This window comes from Cervus canadensis, chromosome 30 (genome assembly GCF_019320065.1).
Source record: "Cervus canadensis isolate Bull #8, Minnesota chromosome 30, ASM1932006v1, whole genome shotgun sequence".
In the NCBI taxonomy this organism is placed as follows: Eukaryota; Metazoa; Chordata; class Mammalia; order Artiodactyla; family Cervidae; genus Cervus; species Cervus canadensis.
This window is the reverse complement of record NC_057415.1, coordinates 14,236,983-14,254,848: the sequence shown is the minus strand read 5'-3', so window position 1 is coordinate 14,254,848 and position 17,866 is coordinate 14,236,983.

Here is a 17,866-nt window from a genome sequence, read left to right as displayed (position 1 = left end):
TGGGCCTGCCTTATGTAAATTGGGCCTAGGCAGGAGCGTTGTTTGTTTTACCTGAGGTTCTCACTCCAGTCCTTGGACCTTCCTTTGTTCTTTCTCGCGGGCTTTCCCCTTCCAGGTCTTTTAGCCACCGCCATTTTGGACTCTTTTTCCCTATTCTAACTACCTAACAGAATCATCATTATCATGGTTGGAATCTTTTCTAATCATGTTTTCATTTCTAGGAGTAGTATTCACAGGTGGAGATGCTCTTCCTGTGGAACAAAGCCAAAGGCACGTATATATGCAAGCTCTCTCAACAGCACAAAGATTTTCTCTGTTTCAACTACTTACCTTAATGATACGGAACTTGATCTTTACTTATGTTTCATTTCTTTTATAATATATAGCATTCTTTTAACATATAACCCATCATTTTAAAGTGAATATTATGTGGGTTTTAGTATATTCACTGTGCTATGCAACCATTGCTGTGCTGTGCCAAGTCACTTTAATCATGTCCGACTCTGTGCGACCCTATGGACTGCAGCCTGCCAGGCTCCACTGTCCATGGGACTCTCCAGGCAAGAATACTGGAGTGGGTTGCCATGGCCTCCTCCAAGGGATCGTCCCAACCCAGGTTTGAACCTGCGTCTCTTACATCTAACCTGCATTGGCAGGTGGGTTCTTTACCACTAGCACCACCTGGGAAGCCCAGAACATTCACAGTACTCCAAAAAGAAGCCATGTACTTGTTAGTTTAAATATAGCATGCCTTGGCTTCCCTGTCCATCACCAACTCTTGAAGCTTGCTCAAACTCATGTCCATCGAGTCAGTGATACCACCCAACCATCTCATCCTCTGTCGTTCCCTTCTCCTGCCTTCAATCTTTCCCAGCATCAGGGTCTTTTCCAGTGAGTCAGTTCTTCACATCAGGTGGCCAAAGTATTGGAGGTTCAGCTTCAGCATCAGTCCTTCTCAGTTAGTCCCAATTCCCTCCAACCCCAGTTCCCATAATCTCCATATGGACTCTATGGATTTGTCTGTTCCAGACACGTCACAGAAATGGAATCATGAAATATGTGACCTTTTGTACCTGGCTTCTTTCATTTAGCATAAGGTCTTCAGGTTTTTTGCATACTATAGCACATATCAGTATTTCACCCTTCTTTGTGGCTGAGTAATAGTTCAATGTATGAATATACCATATTTTAAAAATTTATTCATCAATTGATGGCGTTTGTGTTTTTTTCACTTTTTTAGCTATTATGAGTAATGTCACTAAAAACATTTGTGTACAGGTTTTTGCATGATGATATGTTTCTATTTCTCTTGGGTGTATACATAGGAACTGGTATGTATAACTTTCTGAGGAAATTCCAGACTATTTTTCACAGTGGCTACATCATCTTATTTTCCTACCTGCATCATATGAAGGTTTTGATTTCTCCACACCCTAAGACATCTCATTTGTCCATTTTGAAATGATATCCAGGCTTGTAGGTAGACGTGCTAGCTTGTGGTTTTGATTTGCATTTCCCTAATGAATGACGGTGTTGAATATCTTTTCATGTGCTTGTTGGCTGTGTTTATATATTCTTTGGAGAAAGGTCTATTCAAATCATTTGCCCATTTTTAAATTGGGTTATTTATCCTTTTATTGTTGAGTTGTAAGCGTTCTTTATATACTTTGGATATTATACATTTATGAGCTATGTGATTTGCAAATATTTTTCCCATTCTGTCGTCTGGATTTTCACTCTCTTGATAGTGTTGTTTTTAAAAATTGTGGTTAAAATACCCATAACATAAAATTTACCACTTTAACCATACAGTTCAGTGATAATAAGTACATTCACGTTTTGTGTCCCCATGGCCACCATGTATCTCTGGAATTCTTTTCCACTTATAAAATTGAATCTTTGTCCCATTAAATAATAAATCCCCATTCCTCCCTTCCCCCAACCACCAGCAGCCATCATTGTACTTTCTGTGAAAATACTAAAAGCTACCGAATTGTCCACTTTCATATCATGAATTTTCTGATATGTGAATTATATCTCAATTTTTAAAAAAGCAAGAGAGAGGAATTGATTGAAGTCATTGGACATTTTATGGTGTCTCTTAATGTTGCTGTCATCTACTGGGATTGATTTCAATTGTCTGCCCTTCTCCCGATGGAGCCCTTCAGGGGTACCGAGAAGGAAACAGTTCATGGGAAAATGGTAAAAATGAGCATGGAGGTAAGACTCATTTTAACCAAATGGCTCATCTGGTGACTTACAAGTGTACCAGCACAGTAAAATCATTTGGCACTGACCCTTATTGAGCACTCTGCAGATCTAGGCACTGAATCCCCCAGTCAATGAAACTTCCTGTAAACACAATGGGGAGTTGTCACCTCAGAATGGATAGTTTGATCATTTGCCCAGTAGATGAAAAGGCCAATGTTGGGACTTGCTTGAACTGTTATTTCTGTTCTATTTTTTGGTTTCCCTTTTGGATTGAAGAAGTAGTGAAAATCACTTATACTTTCTCTTCTTGTAGTTTATCATTTTGATTGAGGTGGAAGAAAGCACTGATAAATATTCATGTTTGACTGGAAATAGTAAACTTCAATAACCAAAATTACAGAACATCCCAAGGTTTCTGTTTAAAAACTTTTCTGTTACTGCCATGTCTGCATTAAAACAGTCATGGAAAAAAGACAAACCAACAGAAACAATTTTTATATTCCTTGACTTCATGGTTTTACCACCCAATTGCACTGGCTTTGAAACGTAGATAATTCCTGTCTCATCCTCAGTAATCATAAACTTTGCACAAATAACTTATCCTCTTCAAGCTTTGGTTTCATCCAATCTAAGATGTGGACAATGCTAATGACCTCATAAGATGGTATAAAAAATTAAATGAGATAACATGAATACTGATACAAGCAGCCACATTCAGAATTTCTCTCTCTAAAATGGACATATCCTTGAATGACATTCATTCCAAAGGCACACTAACATTGAAGTGACCTCTGTTGATGCTGAGATATGATCTGTTGGTCATGTTATTACTTTTAGCATTCACTTAGAATCCTACTGTAAGGCAGTAGAGACAGTTGTAACTTAATTCAGGGAAACAACCCTCAATGACTACAAAACCATGGGAGCTGACATCCTTCCCATTCAGGATGATCCTCTGCCAAATTTCTTCCCTTTTTTCACATTATTGTCCTAGGAAGGTCTCCCCTCCAGGAATTCATGTGGACCTATGAGAGGATTTGAAATCCTCTAAGAGGGTGATAGAATTCTAAAATATGCTTCCAATTTCATTTAAGGATTTTGAGTGGTAGGCATGAGACAAAGGATCTTGAGGCATCTTGGCCTCAGGTGCCAGGCCTGCATCCAGAGTGACATGAATGACTATGCCTTGCCTTTACTGCCAGCCCTTTAGCCAGATCTGTAAGCCTGGGTGTTACATCCATCTCTTCTTCACTCTCTACCATCTGGGGATACTGTATGAAGAGGTTGGAATGAAAGGGTGGAGCCTTGGGATAAGTGACTATTTACTTATAAGTGAGTATAAGTCACCATTACCTTCTGCACAGTGACTGGATTCAGGAGGTGATGTTTTGCAATTCATTCTAGTGTTTTGTTTAAAACCTCGAAGGCGGCACCATTCTGCCACTACCTGTCCTCTCTGATTGGAATATTGGCCCTTATTTCCTCTGTTAACACAGAGGGACCTGCAGAAGGTAAGTCCCTTTTATGTCAGGCCCTGTGCTGAGGAATCAGTGATGAACAAGCACGGATACTTGCTGTGCTGGAGGAGCTTACATCCGTGCAGTAGACATGAATCAAATATTCCCTTTGGATAATATATAGACTTGCGCTTGCTTTCTTCCCCTGTTCACCTAACAATCTTGGCACTTTCTCATTTTGTGGGTCCACAGGTAATGAAGTTTTCATGTAGCCATCCCATGCCCCTGGTAGAGGGAGGCTTAGAAAGTGTGGCCACTTCCTCTTCTCTGGATTTCATCAGGAAAAAGAGAAGTCCTGAACTACATCAAATAAAAGACCTTTTGACCTAGTGCTCTTCATTACAGCTCAGATGTGCCTGGTTGATTCAGATGTTTCAGCCAGAATCACAGGGCCCACTTGGCTCTGCTCCACCTCACCTGACTGTGGCCTGATGTCTGGTCTCCGTCTTCAGGGAGTCTGACTGCACCATTGGCCCTCAGACTGTCCTTATCGTGTCCTTTGGTGACCTCACCATTACCTTCTGGAGGTCCCCCTGTATTCACAGAGGAAACAAGGGCCAATATTCCAATCAGAGAGGACAGGTAGTGGTGGAATGGTGCAGCCTTTGAGGTTTTAACGAAAACAGTTTCATCACCACCTTGAAGTTATTTATCAGAAGGCAAAATGTTTATTTTAACAGAATGGGTACAGAATCCATCCCCTGTCTACCACCAAAGGTATTACCAAAACGTCTAGGATCATAAACGGCACCAATAACACAAATTCTTCTGTTTTAGATCTAATACTATACCATGGATATCTTTCCTTGACAATACATGTAGGCTTGCATTGTTCAGTTGTCATTCCCTTAATCTCCTTTCATCTACTGGTGGCCATTTAGATTAGGCTTTTATTTTTTCCTTTGTAACATAGCACTGAGTATCTTTGCACATATATCTTTGCATATATGTATAAATAGTATTATAAAATTATTCCCTGTTATCTCTCCATTTTGAGTTTATCTTTGTGTATGGTGTTAGGAAGTGTTCTAATTTCATTCTTTTACATATAGCTGTCCAGTTTTCTCAGCACCATTTATTGAAGAGGCTATCTTTTCTCCATTGTATATTCTTGCCTCCTTTGTCAAACATAAAGTACTCATAGGTGCATGGGTTTATTTCTGGGCTTTCTATGTTGTTCCATTGGTCTATATTTCATCCTTCAATAAAAAATAAATACATTAAAAAAAATTAATTCCTGGAAATGGCACTACTTACTTAAAAAAAGTTATTTCGGTGTGTAATACCATCTGTAGTGAATTTCCTCACAACTCATACACTAGCTGTTTTAATAGGCAGAATGTCACCTAATTTGCATATCTTGGAAAGAAAAAGAAAAGAACGTTAGTCACTTAGTCATGTCTGACTCTTTGTGACACCGTGGACCGCAGCCTACCAGGCTCCTCCATCCATGGGATTTTCCAGGCAAGAGTACTGGAGTGGGGTGCCATTGCCTTCTCCGATATATGCACCACTATATATAAAATAGATAACCAACAAGGACTCACTGTAGAGCACAGGGAACTCTACTCACTATTTTGTAATAACCTAAAAGGGAAAAGAATCCAAAAAGATAACAGCTTCTCCCCCAAGCCCAGCCCTGGCAATCACTGATCTGCTTTCTGTCGCTGTAACTTTGCCTTTGTGTGCATGCTAAGTCACTTGAGTTGTGTCCGACTCTGCGATGTTATGGACTGTAGCCTGCCAGGGTCCTCTGTCCTTGAGATTTCCCAGGCAAAAATACTGGAGGGGGTTGCCATTTCCTCCTCCAGGGGATCTTCCTGACGCAGAGATTGAGCCCATGTCTCTTAAGTCTCCTGCATTGGCAGGCAGGTTCCTTACCACTAGCGCCACCTGGATGCCTTTATTAGAAGTTTATATAGGGCTTCCCTGGTGGCTCAGTGGTGAAGAATCTACCTGCCAATGCAGGAAACATGGGTTCAATCCCTGGTTCGGAATTGAGCCCCTGTGCCACAAATATCGAGTCTGTGCTCTAGAGCCGGGTAGTCACACCTACTGAGGCCCTCACGCCCTAGAGTCCCTGCTCTGCAACAAGAGAAGCCACTGCAGTGAGAAGCCCTCGCGCCGCAACTAGAATGTAGCCCCCACTTGCCACAACTAGAGAAAAGACCCAGCACAGCCACAAATAAATAAAATTGTCTTTTTTAAAAGTCCACATAAATGGACTCATACAGTAAGCTTTCTCTCGTGTCTCGCTTCTTTCACTTAGCACTATGCTTTTGAGATTCATATCTTTGATTATTAGTGCATTTTATTATCATTTCATATTGGTTCTTTGTTCTACAATAGACTGTTGATGTAGTTCCCCCATTTTCTATTGGTTTCTTGCTCCTTTCGTTGTAAATTTATAGAAGCACTTTTTTTAAAAGTCAGTGAATAGCATGGAAGTTGACTTTATTTTTCTAAAGCTTCCTGAGTTTCTTTTTCCACCCAAGGGCCTCCTTGAGCAGCGATAGCCATAGATGTCACCTTCATCCTCTCTTCTGTTGCCTCTGGAGGTGCTTCTTCCCTCCCACTTCCCAGCTCGCCGCAGAGGAGCACACGCTGGCCTGCTGCTCACACCGCCCGGGTGGGGCTGAGGGGCCCTGGCAGGGGACAGCAGAGGACAGAGCCCCTCCGCCCCTGCTCCTCGGCGCCCATCTAGGGTGATGTCCCTGCTGCACACTTCTGTCTCCAGACCCCGCTCACTGTTCATGAGCCTGTGCATTTGGTCCTGGGACCAGAGATCCTGCTTGGCCAAAGCCCGGATTTGCTCTGACCTGCAGCAAGCCTCCTTTTCGTCCTGTGCGATGGGATGAACTAAGGGGTGGAGGAGGGACTGTCGCCCTCATTCTGCCTTGTTACTCCCCATAAAGACTCAGAAAGCCTCCACAGGGACGGGTAGTCTTTGCAGCGGCCACTTCCTTTTAGCGAAAAGGGAAGTCTGGGCAGGTGTACGGGGCTGGGGAACAAAGGGTGGTGGGAAACCTCCTGGGACAGACAGGGTCCCATCCATCCCCACAGCCCGAGGCTGCCTGGGTGCCACCCCCATGCCTCCTCTCTCCCAGGCTGCACTGTGGTGTCGTGATGCTGGAAGAGCCCGCCATCTCTCCGGCCCCAAAGGCCTGGATCTGCTGCGCTGGGACTGGTGTGTGCCTGGCTTCCTGGGAGATCTTACTGCCCACAGAGGTGAGGCTCTGTGCCATCAGCAGGGCCCCACCTCAGGTGCACCCTGTTAGTGGGCTATCCTGTACCAGCCTTAGTGCCTAACCACCAAGCACTTGGCACCTGTGAGAAAATACATCTTGTTTTCCAGTCAGCCCACCAGGCATACATTAAGGGCACACACGCTGCTTATAAACTGGGGTTACCCTGTTTAAAATTCATAGAAAGCTTAGGAGTGCTTCTCAGTCAGGTACAGGTGGATTTTGCTCAGTTTTCCTTTTTATTCTGTCTCTACCTAGTTCAAGATTGCATTGAAGAGGACACATAGCAGCATGGAGTAATTCAAAATGAGAATGGTGATGATGGTGAACAAATAATCTTGGTTCAATTCCAATGCACACCTGAAAGTTCTTTTATTAAAAACTATTAACTGGAAAATATGTGCATAACTGTCCTCCTATGATGATTTCATGTGTTTTTGTTCCAGAATTTCTTTATGTTACTCTCTGAAATTCCCAGCTCTTAACCAACTGAATCTTCCCTAGTATCTTCAAATTCCCCATCTTTAGATTTGAAGGTCCTTGTAAAAGGTTTCTTGAGATTTCTTTCTTTTTTTTTTTTATTTTTCTTTTGATTTTGGATATGAAGCTTGTGGGATCTTAGTTCTCTGACCCGGAGTCCTAACCACTGGACCACCAGGGAATTCCCAGGATTCTGAAGATTTTGACTCAGTAGCCAACAAAAGCCCTCCCAAACATTTTTCTGACTCTGCAGTCCACAAAGAGACTGGAAGCCCTTCTCAGCATCTTTCCGTGGAAAGACTACCTGCTCCATCCTCTGCTGCAATACAACCACCATGAAGCTCAATGGTTAGCTTCACTGAATTTATCTTACCACGTAGGCTTGGATTTCCAGGTATGTTTGTGCTGTGTTTCATATTCAAGTACGCAGTTCCAACAGTTTATAAGTTGTATTCTTTGTCTACCTTGTATTCTATGAAGCATCAGGTACAGAGCCCATCTATCTCTGTGTGGGTGCTCTGCAAACATTAATTAGTGATGATCAGGATAATGATATTGACCAATGACTCCATGAAATTAATGAATCATCTGGTGGAAGAAGCCAAGTACAGCAGTTATGTAACATTGCTTCACCCAACAAGTAATATTTCATACCTCAGAGCAACACAGAGCATTTTGCCTGTCAGTGCCTGCTCACTATTTCCAGTCAAAGCCAAAAGGGCTTCTTTGTAGAGTAAAACTTTCAAACATATTGACCTTAAGGGGAGACACTTCATGTAAGAGATATAGCTGTTTCCTTTGGTTCAGGCTACTATCAAAACCTGGCTCCCTCATGAATTGGCAATTGAATAAACAAAAAGATGAAGCAAGAAGTTTGATTCAACTAATAAAAACAAATAAACTAATTCATGTGAGTATTAATTCCTAACCCCCTTCAGTGGTATTATTCCTAACCCCCTGTTGAAAGATCTGGACCTTTTAAAACAAATTGGCTGTACTATAGAGAAATATACAGAAAGGCTTTTAATTTATCTATATGAGATTGCTGATATTTGATGATTTTTGACCTTCAAAATAGCAATTTCAAGTGGTTCAACTTAGTAAAAGATATAAGAATTCTTGATTTAAAACTCTAAGACTTTTAAAATGTTTTTTCATTCTATATGATGTCTCTCTTTCCCCCTTTTCTCTAACTAATACACTTGTATTTATTCTTTAATACCCAGCTGATATGTTAGCACTCTTAGAAGGCAGTTTATTTTTTTTTTCTTTCCCATAGGTCATAATACAAGCTTCCACTACAAGCACTTATCACACATATTATTGATATTTTCTTGGTGTCTATTACTTATGAAGTTATAAAGGAAATGGATTAACTTTTATAACTGTATGAATAATCTATTAAATATAGGTAAAAACAATGTGCAAAATAATATTCAAATTATATTTTTAAAAAGTGAGTTCTTTTACTTAGAACGTATCTATATAAACATCAGTCCAGTTCAGTTGCTCAGTTGTGTTGACTTTTTGCGACTCCATGGACTGTAGCATGCCAGGCTTCTCTGTCCATCACCAGCTCCCAAAGCTCAAGCTCATGTCCACTGAGTCGGTGATGCCATCCAACCATCTCATCCTCTGCCATACCCTTCTCCTCCTGCCTTCAATCTTCCCAGAATCAGGGTCTTTTCCAATGAGTCAGTTCTTTGTATCAGGTGACCAAAGTACTGGAGCTCCAGCTTCAGCATCAGTCCTTCCAATGAATATTGAGGACTGATTTCCTTTAGGATTGACTGGTTTGATCTCCTTGCTGTCCAAGGGACACTCAAGAGTCTTCTCCAGCACCACAGTTCAAAAGCATCAATTCTTTGGCACTCAGCCTTCTTTATGGTCGAATTCTCACATCAGTACATGACTATGGAAAACCATTTGACTATATAGACTTTTGTTGGCAAACTGTTGTCTCTGCTTTTTAATATGCTATCTAGGTTTGTCATGACTTTTCTTCCAGGAAGCAAGTGTCTTTTAATTTCATGGCTGCATTCACTATCTTCAGCAATTTTGGAGCCCAAGAAGATAATATCTGTCACTGTTTCCATTTTTTCCCATCTATTTGCCATGAAATGATGGGACCAGTTGCCGTGATTTTAGTTTTTTGAATGTTGAATTTTACGTCAGCTTTTTCACTCTCCTCTTTCACCATCATCAAGAGGCTGTTTAGTTCCTGTTCACTTTCTGCCATTAGAGTGTTATCCTCTGCGCATCTGAGGTTGTTTATATTTCTCCCAATTTTGATTCTAGCTTGTGATTCATCCACAAGTGTAATTGTTTGGTAGTTTGAACATTGTTTGGCATTGCTCTTCTTTGGAATTGGAATGAAAATTGACATTTTCCAATCTTGAGACCACTGCTGAGTTTTCCGAATTTGTTGACATATTGACTGCAGCACTTTGACAGCATCATCTTCTAGGATTTTAAATAGCTAAGCTAGAAATTCATCACCTCCGTTAGCTTTGTTTATAGTAATGTTTCCTAAGGCCCACTTGACTTCACACTCCAGGATGTCTGGCTCTAGGTGAGTGACCACAGCCTCTTCATTCTTTCTGGAGCTAATTCTCTGCTCTTTCCCAGTAGCATATTAGACACCTTCCAACCTCAGGGGCTCATCCTTCGGTGCCTTATCTTTTTGCCTTTCAATACTGTTCACGGGGTTCTCAAGGCAAGAATACTGGTGAAAGTGAAAGTCGCTCAGTCGTGTCCAACTCTTTGTGACTCCATGGACTATACAGTCTTTGGAATTTTCCAGGCCAGAATACTGGAGTGGGTAGCTGTTCCCTTCTCCAGGGGATCTTCCCAACCTAGGGGTCAAATCCGGGTCTACTGCATTGCAGGCAGTCTTCACCAGCTGAGCCACAAGGGAAGCCCAAGAATATTGAAGTGAGTAGTTTATCCCAGTAGTTTATCCTAATTGATTCCAACCCAGGAATCAAACTAGGCTTTCCTGCATTGCAGGCAGGTTCTTTATCAACTAAGCTATCAGTGGTTTGCTATTTCCTTCTCCAGTGGGCCATGTTTTGTCAGAACTCTCCATCATGACCTGTCTACCTTGGGTGGCCTTACATGTCATGGCTCATAGCTTCGTTGATCACTACAAGGCTGTGATCCATGAAGGGGAAAAGAACTAAATTGTGACTTCCAATTGCCTTAGATTTTAATGTTTTCCTGATTTGAAAAGTACATCCATTCATAAATTGCTGTCATTCTGGTCATTTTAAAAATGAGAAAATGAAGTTGAAATATTCACATTTATATTTACTTTTCTCTGTTTCCATTTTTTTCTTTCCTCTCCAACTAATAATCTGTGATCACTCAACCAGGGCAGGTGAAGTTTTTTTCTACACTCTATATGACAAAAGAACTTCACAAATAATAGTCAAACAGTTGCAGGAAATATCTTTGAATTTTTGAGAAGAAATAATACTTATGTTAGCATTATTATTATCTGCATTCAAATGACCAGAAAATTACAAGTATATCATCTAGTAATTAGTCCCCCTATTTGATTTCTCTTTATCAGCAATGAGAACAGCAAGAACAAGTTACTTCAAACTGTCAACGGAAAAAAACGTAGTGTAAGAGCAATGAGTTTCAGTTTTATTCAGGGACCTTACTGAAGACTACTGGTAAAGAATCCTCCTGCCAATGCAGGAGATGCCAAGATTCCCAATCCTTGGGTTGGGAAGATCCCCTGGAGGAGGGCATGGCAACCCGCTCCAGAATCTTGCCTGGAAAATTCCATGGATAGAGGAGCCTAGTGAGCTACAATCCATGGGGTCACAGAGAGTCAGATATGACTGAGCACGCATACACAAATCCACTGAAGACTCTAGCCCAGATGACAGTCTCTCAGATAACCTTTTTGGCTGGGAAAGTCAGGCTGTCCAGCATCCATCTTGATAAAATGTTACTGCTTTTACCAAAATAGATGCCTCAAGTTAATGATCTTAGTGCTTTTTCTGTGTATGGAAAGAATCTGAGATCTATGAAATTCTTCCCTAGGTATGTGTCTTAACTATTTGAGGTCAGATATGCAATATGCAGCCTGCTTCGTCTTGTTTTTCCATCCTGATTTTCCCTCAGAGTGCACTGTAACTAGGTAACTGCAGCGATTTAAGACTTAACACTTTCTCTTGTGGCCCAGTGATAAAAAGTCCGCCTGCTAATGCAGGAGACACAGCTTTGATCCCGGACCTGGGACGATCCCACATGCTCTGGAGCAGCTAAGCCCCTAAACAACTATTGAGCCTGTGCTCCAGAGCCTGGGAACCGCAACAACCAAAACCTGTGCACCTTTGAGCCCATGCTCTATGACAAGAGAAGCCACTGCGATGAGAAGCCCTCGAGCCGCAACTAGAGAGAAGCCCTTGCTTGCTGCAACTAGAGGAAAGCCCTCACAGCAGCAAAAACCCAGCACAGCCAAAAACAAACAAATAAATAAACAAAACCAAACAAAAAGCTGAGTATAGCTGAGTGATGAGTAACAGTCTTTGTTCTTTTTGTTTACAAAACTGTCAATTCAGATAGTATACAATTCAGAAAACCATCATCACCATCATTACCTTGGTACCAACAACTTAAGTACTTGTTAGATATTGTTAATAATTTAAATATACCATTGCATTTACTTTTTTTCCTCTCTTAATTTTTTAAAAATAGGATAGTTCATTTATAATGTTCTATTCATTTCAAGTGTACAGCAAAATGATTCAGTTATATGTATGTCTGTATACATATTTCTTCTGATTCTTCTCCATTATAGGTTATTACAAGATTCATTACACTTACTTTTCATAGTAACCACTACTTGAGAGAGTCTCTGAATACTTACTGCGCTTCCCAATGATCTAAAATCAGAGTTGAGGGATTCTAATTTAGTCTATATAAAGAATAAGAAACAGACCAGAAACGTGAGTAATGGTAGCTCAAGTGGTTGTAAGATCTCTGAGTAGCAAATGACGGATTACCCAAATTGTTGCAGTAAAAACAGAAATGAGTGAATGGCCTTTGGCATAAACCAGCCAAACAGGCCTGCAAGAGTTAAACAATCGTGGTTATTCTTTAGCTGTTATGGCTGACAAACACTTGTAGCTGGACTTGTCCTTCACAAAGCTTCACAAGGCTAATTACTCTTTGATTCCATATAGATTATACTTTGCACCTGGCTTTCTTCTCCCCCTAGACTCTCATGTAGCATTCTGCATTTCAGAAAGAAGGTCACAGGCCAATAACTTCAGGGACACCAGACCTGGTTGCTGATTTGCCTGTGCCAGCTGTGGTCATTTTGAAACTTTGTACAAGAAAAAAAAAAAAAAAGCAAGATCTTCATGAGGATATAAAAGCTCTCTCTATTCCCAAGAGAGGGGGACAGAGTTCTTGAGGTGCTAGCCAGCTGTGTTTCCTTTTGGCCTGGCAAAAAATAATAAAGCTACTCTTTTCTATTTCCTCTAAACCCTGTCTCCATATTTCTATTTGGCATCAGTGGATAGGGAGCCAAGATTTTGGCAACAGAATCTATTGAATTAGTTTTTTAAAAGTGAATTTGGGGCAAGAAATTGGGGTGTTCACAGAGTTGATGGCAAGGCTGGAGAAACAAATATCAGGATTGAAACAACCAGAATTCAGGGCAGTTCTGGCATCAAAGTAGCAGGAACTACTCGGAGGTATTGTCAGGGCTCAGCTGCCAGAATGAATAGATTCGAATTGCTTCTAGCATCCCTCTGCTGAAGATTCAAAATTCTGGAAGACAATATCTCATCCCTTGTCTAGAGGAGGGCAAGAGACCATGATTATAGCCCCACCATGACTGCACACAGTGTGGAAGAAGAAATCAGATTGCTCCTACCAAGATAAGAAGAAATGGATGCTGGTGGATAAGAAACAAACCACTGTAAACCATGGCAGCTGCTCTTTAGCTTTCCAACATACAGATGAGCTTTTTTCTTTTTTTCAAATTAATTTATTTATTTGGCTGTGCCAAACTTAGTTGTAGCATGTGGGATCTAGTTCCTTGATCAGGAATCGAACCTGGGCCCCCTGCATTGAGAGCACAGACTTTTAGCCAGTGAACCACCAGAGAAGTCCTCAGATGAGCTTTTTTCTTAATTGAAATTTTCATTTTGAGACGATTATAGATTCACACGAGGTTATAAGAAATAGTACAGAGAAATTCCACGTACCTTTTACTCAAATTTCCTCGGTCATGACATCTTGTATAACCATAGTACAATATTGCTACTAGGACATTGACAAACCACTGACCTTATTCATATTTGCTACATGCATTCATTTGTACGTGTGTGTGTATTTAGTTCTACACAGTTTTATCACATGGGTATGTTCATCTAATAATGCCCACAGTCAAGATACAGAACAATTTTGTCACCACGAAGAGCCCTCACACTTCCTTTTTGTAACCACACCACATCCCTCCCATGTCTCCTCCCCTCCCCCCTTGCCCCTTTTAGCCTCCAGACACCACTCATTTTGTCCTGCATTTCTATAGCTTTATCACTTCAAGAATGTTATAGAAATGAAACCATACAGTATGTATCCTTTTGGGGTTTGCGTTTTTCCCATTTATCAAAATTCTCTTGCAACCTATCCAAATTGTTAAGTGTATTAATAGCTTTTATTTATTACTGAGTAGCATTCTTTGGTATGGATATACCATAGTTTGCTTAACCATTCACCTGTTAAAAAACAGTTGGATTGCTTCCAGTTCTTGACTATTTGAATAAAGATGCTATGAACATCTGTGCACATACTGTGTGAACACAAGTTTTTTTACTGTTTTATATTTTATTTATATTATATTCTATATTATTTTTATTATTATAAAATATTTTATTATTATATATATTATATTTATATTTATATTTTTACTGTTTTATATTTAAAATTTGCTAAGAGAGTAAACCTTAAGTTCTCATCATAAGGAAAGAAAACTGTATCTGTAAGCGGTGATGGATGTTAACTGAATTTACTGTGGCAATCATTTTGCAATAAACACGCCTATCAAGTCAATATGTTGTACACTTTAAACAATACAATGTCATATGTCAATTATATCAGTAAAACTGGGGAAAAAAGAAAATGCTAAACTATATTCCAGAACAACTGTACCATCTCACATTCCTGCTAGAAATGGGAAAATGATTCAGTTCCTCATATCCTTACTGGCATTTGGGGTTGCCACTACTTTTTATTTCAACCAATCTAATAGGTGTGTACTGATGTATTATTGTGTCTTTAGTTTGCATGTCCCTTATGGCTAATGGTGTTGACCATCTTTTCATGTGCTTATTTGCCGTCTGCGTATCTTCCTTGGTGAAGATAAGAAGTGCTCCTCCTTCAAACATAATGCACAGAATCAGGAGCTAACTCAGTGTCAAACAAGATATCTGCTGTGGTTGCACATGTTCTGTGGAGTGCTTACCCATAGGAACTCATGTGGAAAATGGCTCATTATAGTATATGCCAATGGACACCTGATGTTCAGCAATGCCATCCAATAGAGAAATGTATCAGAGCATCTTCTTTCTCTCTTAGCATCAAAGTTGTGGCTTCATAGAAGAACTTCTCAGGATATAGCTGTTTCTGCTGTAGGGAGGCTGTCTCTGTCACTCTGAAGTTTTAGGCTCTTCATGTTTAGTGACAGGACTACGGTTGCATGGCAATGCATTAGGAGTTGTTTTAATATGTATATCCTGCAGCTTTACCACTGTGAACAATAAAAAGCATAAAGAGTGTCAATCATGACTGAAAAAAAGAAGCTGCTAATCTATGTTCCCAAGCAGCTGTACCATTTTACGTTCCCACTAGCAATGGATGGCATGATCCAATTCTTCCATCTCCCACTCACAGTGCATCCTGAAGGGAATCCAGGAGGAAAAATACAGGATGAGGCATTCTGTGCTTTGGATAGGTGGGTCCCTAGATGGTTAAGATGCATATCTCAGAAAAAATCGCAATGACCCCCTATTCTTACTTCCCATACATAGAAAAGCACTAAAATCATTAACTTGAGGTATCTGTTCTTTGTGATTAGTAGTAATCTTCTGCCGAGACGCCTGGTGACTACATGTATTTCTTAGGCAAAAAATGCATTACTGGCTTCTCTCTTATCTCATGGAGCTGTCCTCTTAGAGCTACTGTGAGATTGTTTCTAGGGCTATAGTCCTCAGTAATGTTTCTGGAATAAACCTTAACTCACAGCTCGTATGTTGTGCATTTTTCTTTTAGTTGACACTAGCAAGTCACTTTGCTTTATTTGAAGGGCTTTGTACCAACTTTTAACAAAATTTTCTAATAGAAGCAGTGAGGCTATTGGAGCCCGTGGACTACTGTTCCAATAAAGTCCCATTTTCAGGTTTCCTTGTCAAGTGTTTCGTTTATACTTTATTCACTTATTTTTGGCTTCTCATACAAAGTCACTAACCTCACAGACTTACTGGGTTATCTCTGCACATGTAAGTTCGCATCCTATAAAAATACTTGAGCCCTTTTCACTATTTAAATATACAATTATAACTTAATACAGTGAGGTGCTAAGTGAGATGTTTCAGGTTTCCCCTCAGCTCTAAAGGAAGGCCACAGTCAGAGTTCAGACAAGTTCTAGCTATGAGACCAGTGCCTTTTTCTTGGGCTTGTCATGACAGCAGGACTAGAACATCTCAAGTCCCTGATTTTGTTAATTATGATGGTATAATACAAAATACAAAACTCTGCCTCCAAATGACAGTTATTCACTGTTTCTCTCAGGTCTGTGATTCAGCTGGAGGTTTTCTGGTCTAGGCTGGTTCAGCAGGCTCAGCTCCACGCATCTCTCATCCTCCCTGGGCTAGTCCTATTCCTGTGGCAAGACAGAGATTGAAGAGGGTGAGCAAAAACACACATGGCCTCCTATTGCCCAGGCTCAGAACTGACAGTGTCCCTTCTACATGATTCCATTGGTCAAAGCAAGTGACACAGTCAGGCTCAACACCAACTGAGCAGAAAAAAATACTCTACACATGCAAGGAAGGTGGGGGGAATGAATGTTTCTGAATAAAATCCATCTGCAGCTGGGTTCCAAGAGCACGTGTCCCCACACAGCCAGATGGGAATGGGTGGCATTTTTATGCTCCAGCCTCTGAAGTCACATCTCATGGCATTTCCCATGCCATGTGGGGCAGTCACCAGACTCGACAAGGTTCAAGACAGGGGGACAAGATCTCATAGTTAAATGGAAGGACTGCCAAGATCATTTTGTAAAAAGACCACATAGAGTTGGAGATATCGCTATGGATCTCTGGAAAATGCAATCTGCCATGGGAGCAATACAGTAGTATTTCCAAGGCACAAGCTTCTTAGTAGTCAGGGTGTTGGGAGCTGAAACACACTCTCAGAATCCTGGACGGTGGATGGGGTACCATTTGGTATCCTGAAGAAATTATTTCCTCAAAAAAGAAATGAGCACCAGTCTTCCAGACTGTAGGTTTCCCCCTGGACACTGGGGTCTGTAGTGGCTTTAAGTTACTAAATTTCTTTCTGGGAGCTTCTGACTAGCTGACTAACATGTATAATTCAGGGCCTCTCAGAGATCATCACAAGATCAACTTATACCTCTGGGTGTTTTCCCAGGTAGGTGAGAGAGGCCAAGTGGACACAAGTGTGCAGATCTAGGAGCACACTGCTTCCTTTCCAGTCTATGAACCTTGGGCATGCCACTTAGCCTCTCTGAGCTCCAGTGTTTTTATTCTACAAAATAAAAATGAGAAGAAATTTGTTCTGCGTGGTAAGATATGCTTGTGCATATAAAGCATTAGCACTGGCACTTGGAAAGTTCTCAAAAAATACACACCAGTATAACGATGGTGGTGACTGATGCTATACTGGGAAGGAAAAGGAGCTGAAGGGCACTGGGTGTTTGCTGTAGATTGAATGTGTCTCCACCAAACCAAGTGTTGAAACCTTAACCCCCATGTGATGGTATTCAGAAGTGGACCTTTGGGAGGCAATTAGGTCATAAGAGTGGGCCCCTAATGAATGGATTAGTGCCCTTATGAAAGAGATCACAGACAGTTCCCTTGCTGCTTCTGCTATTTGAGGACACATTGAAAATATGGTCATCTGTGAACCAGGAAGTGGGCCCTCATCAAACTCTGAATTGACTGGCACCTTGATCTTGGACTTCCAGCCTCCAGAACTGTGAGAAATAAATTTCTGTCTATAGCAGAATGGATAGTGTTGACACATGGCTAACAGGGTCCCAATTTTTCCACATGGTTGCAAATGTCTGTAAGTCTGGGTGGGCAAACAGCACTTCTGTTTTGGATTTTCTTTTTAAAGTAAGACTCAAAGAGAGGAATTATTTTG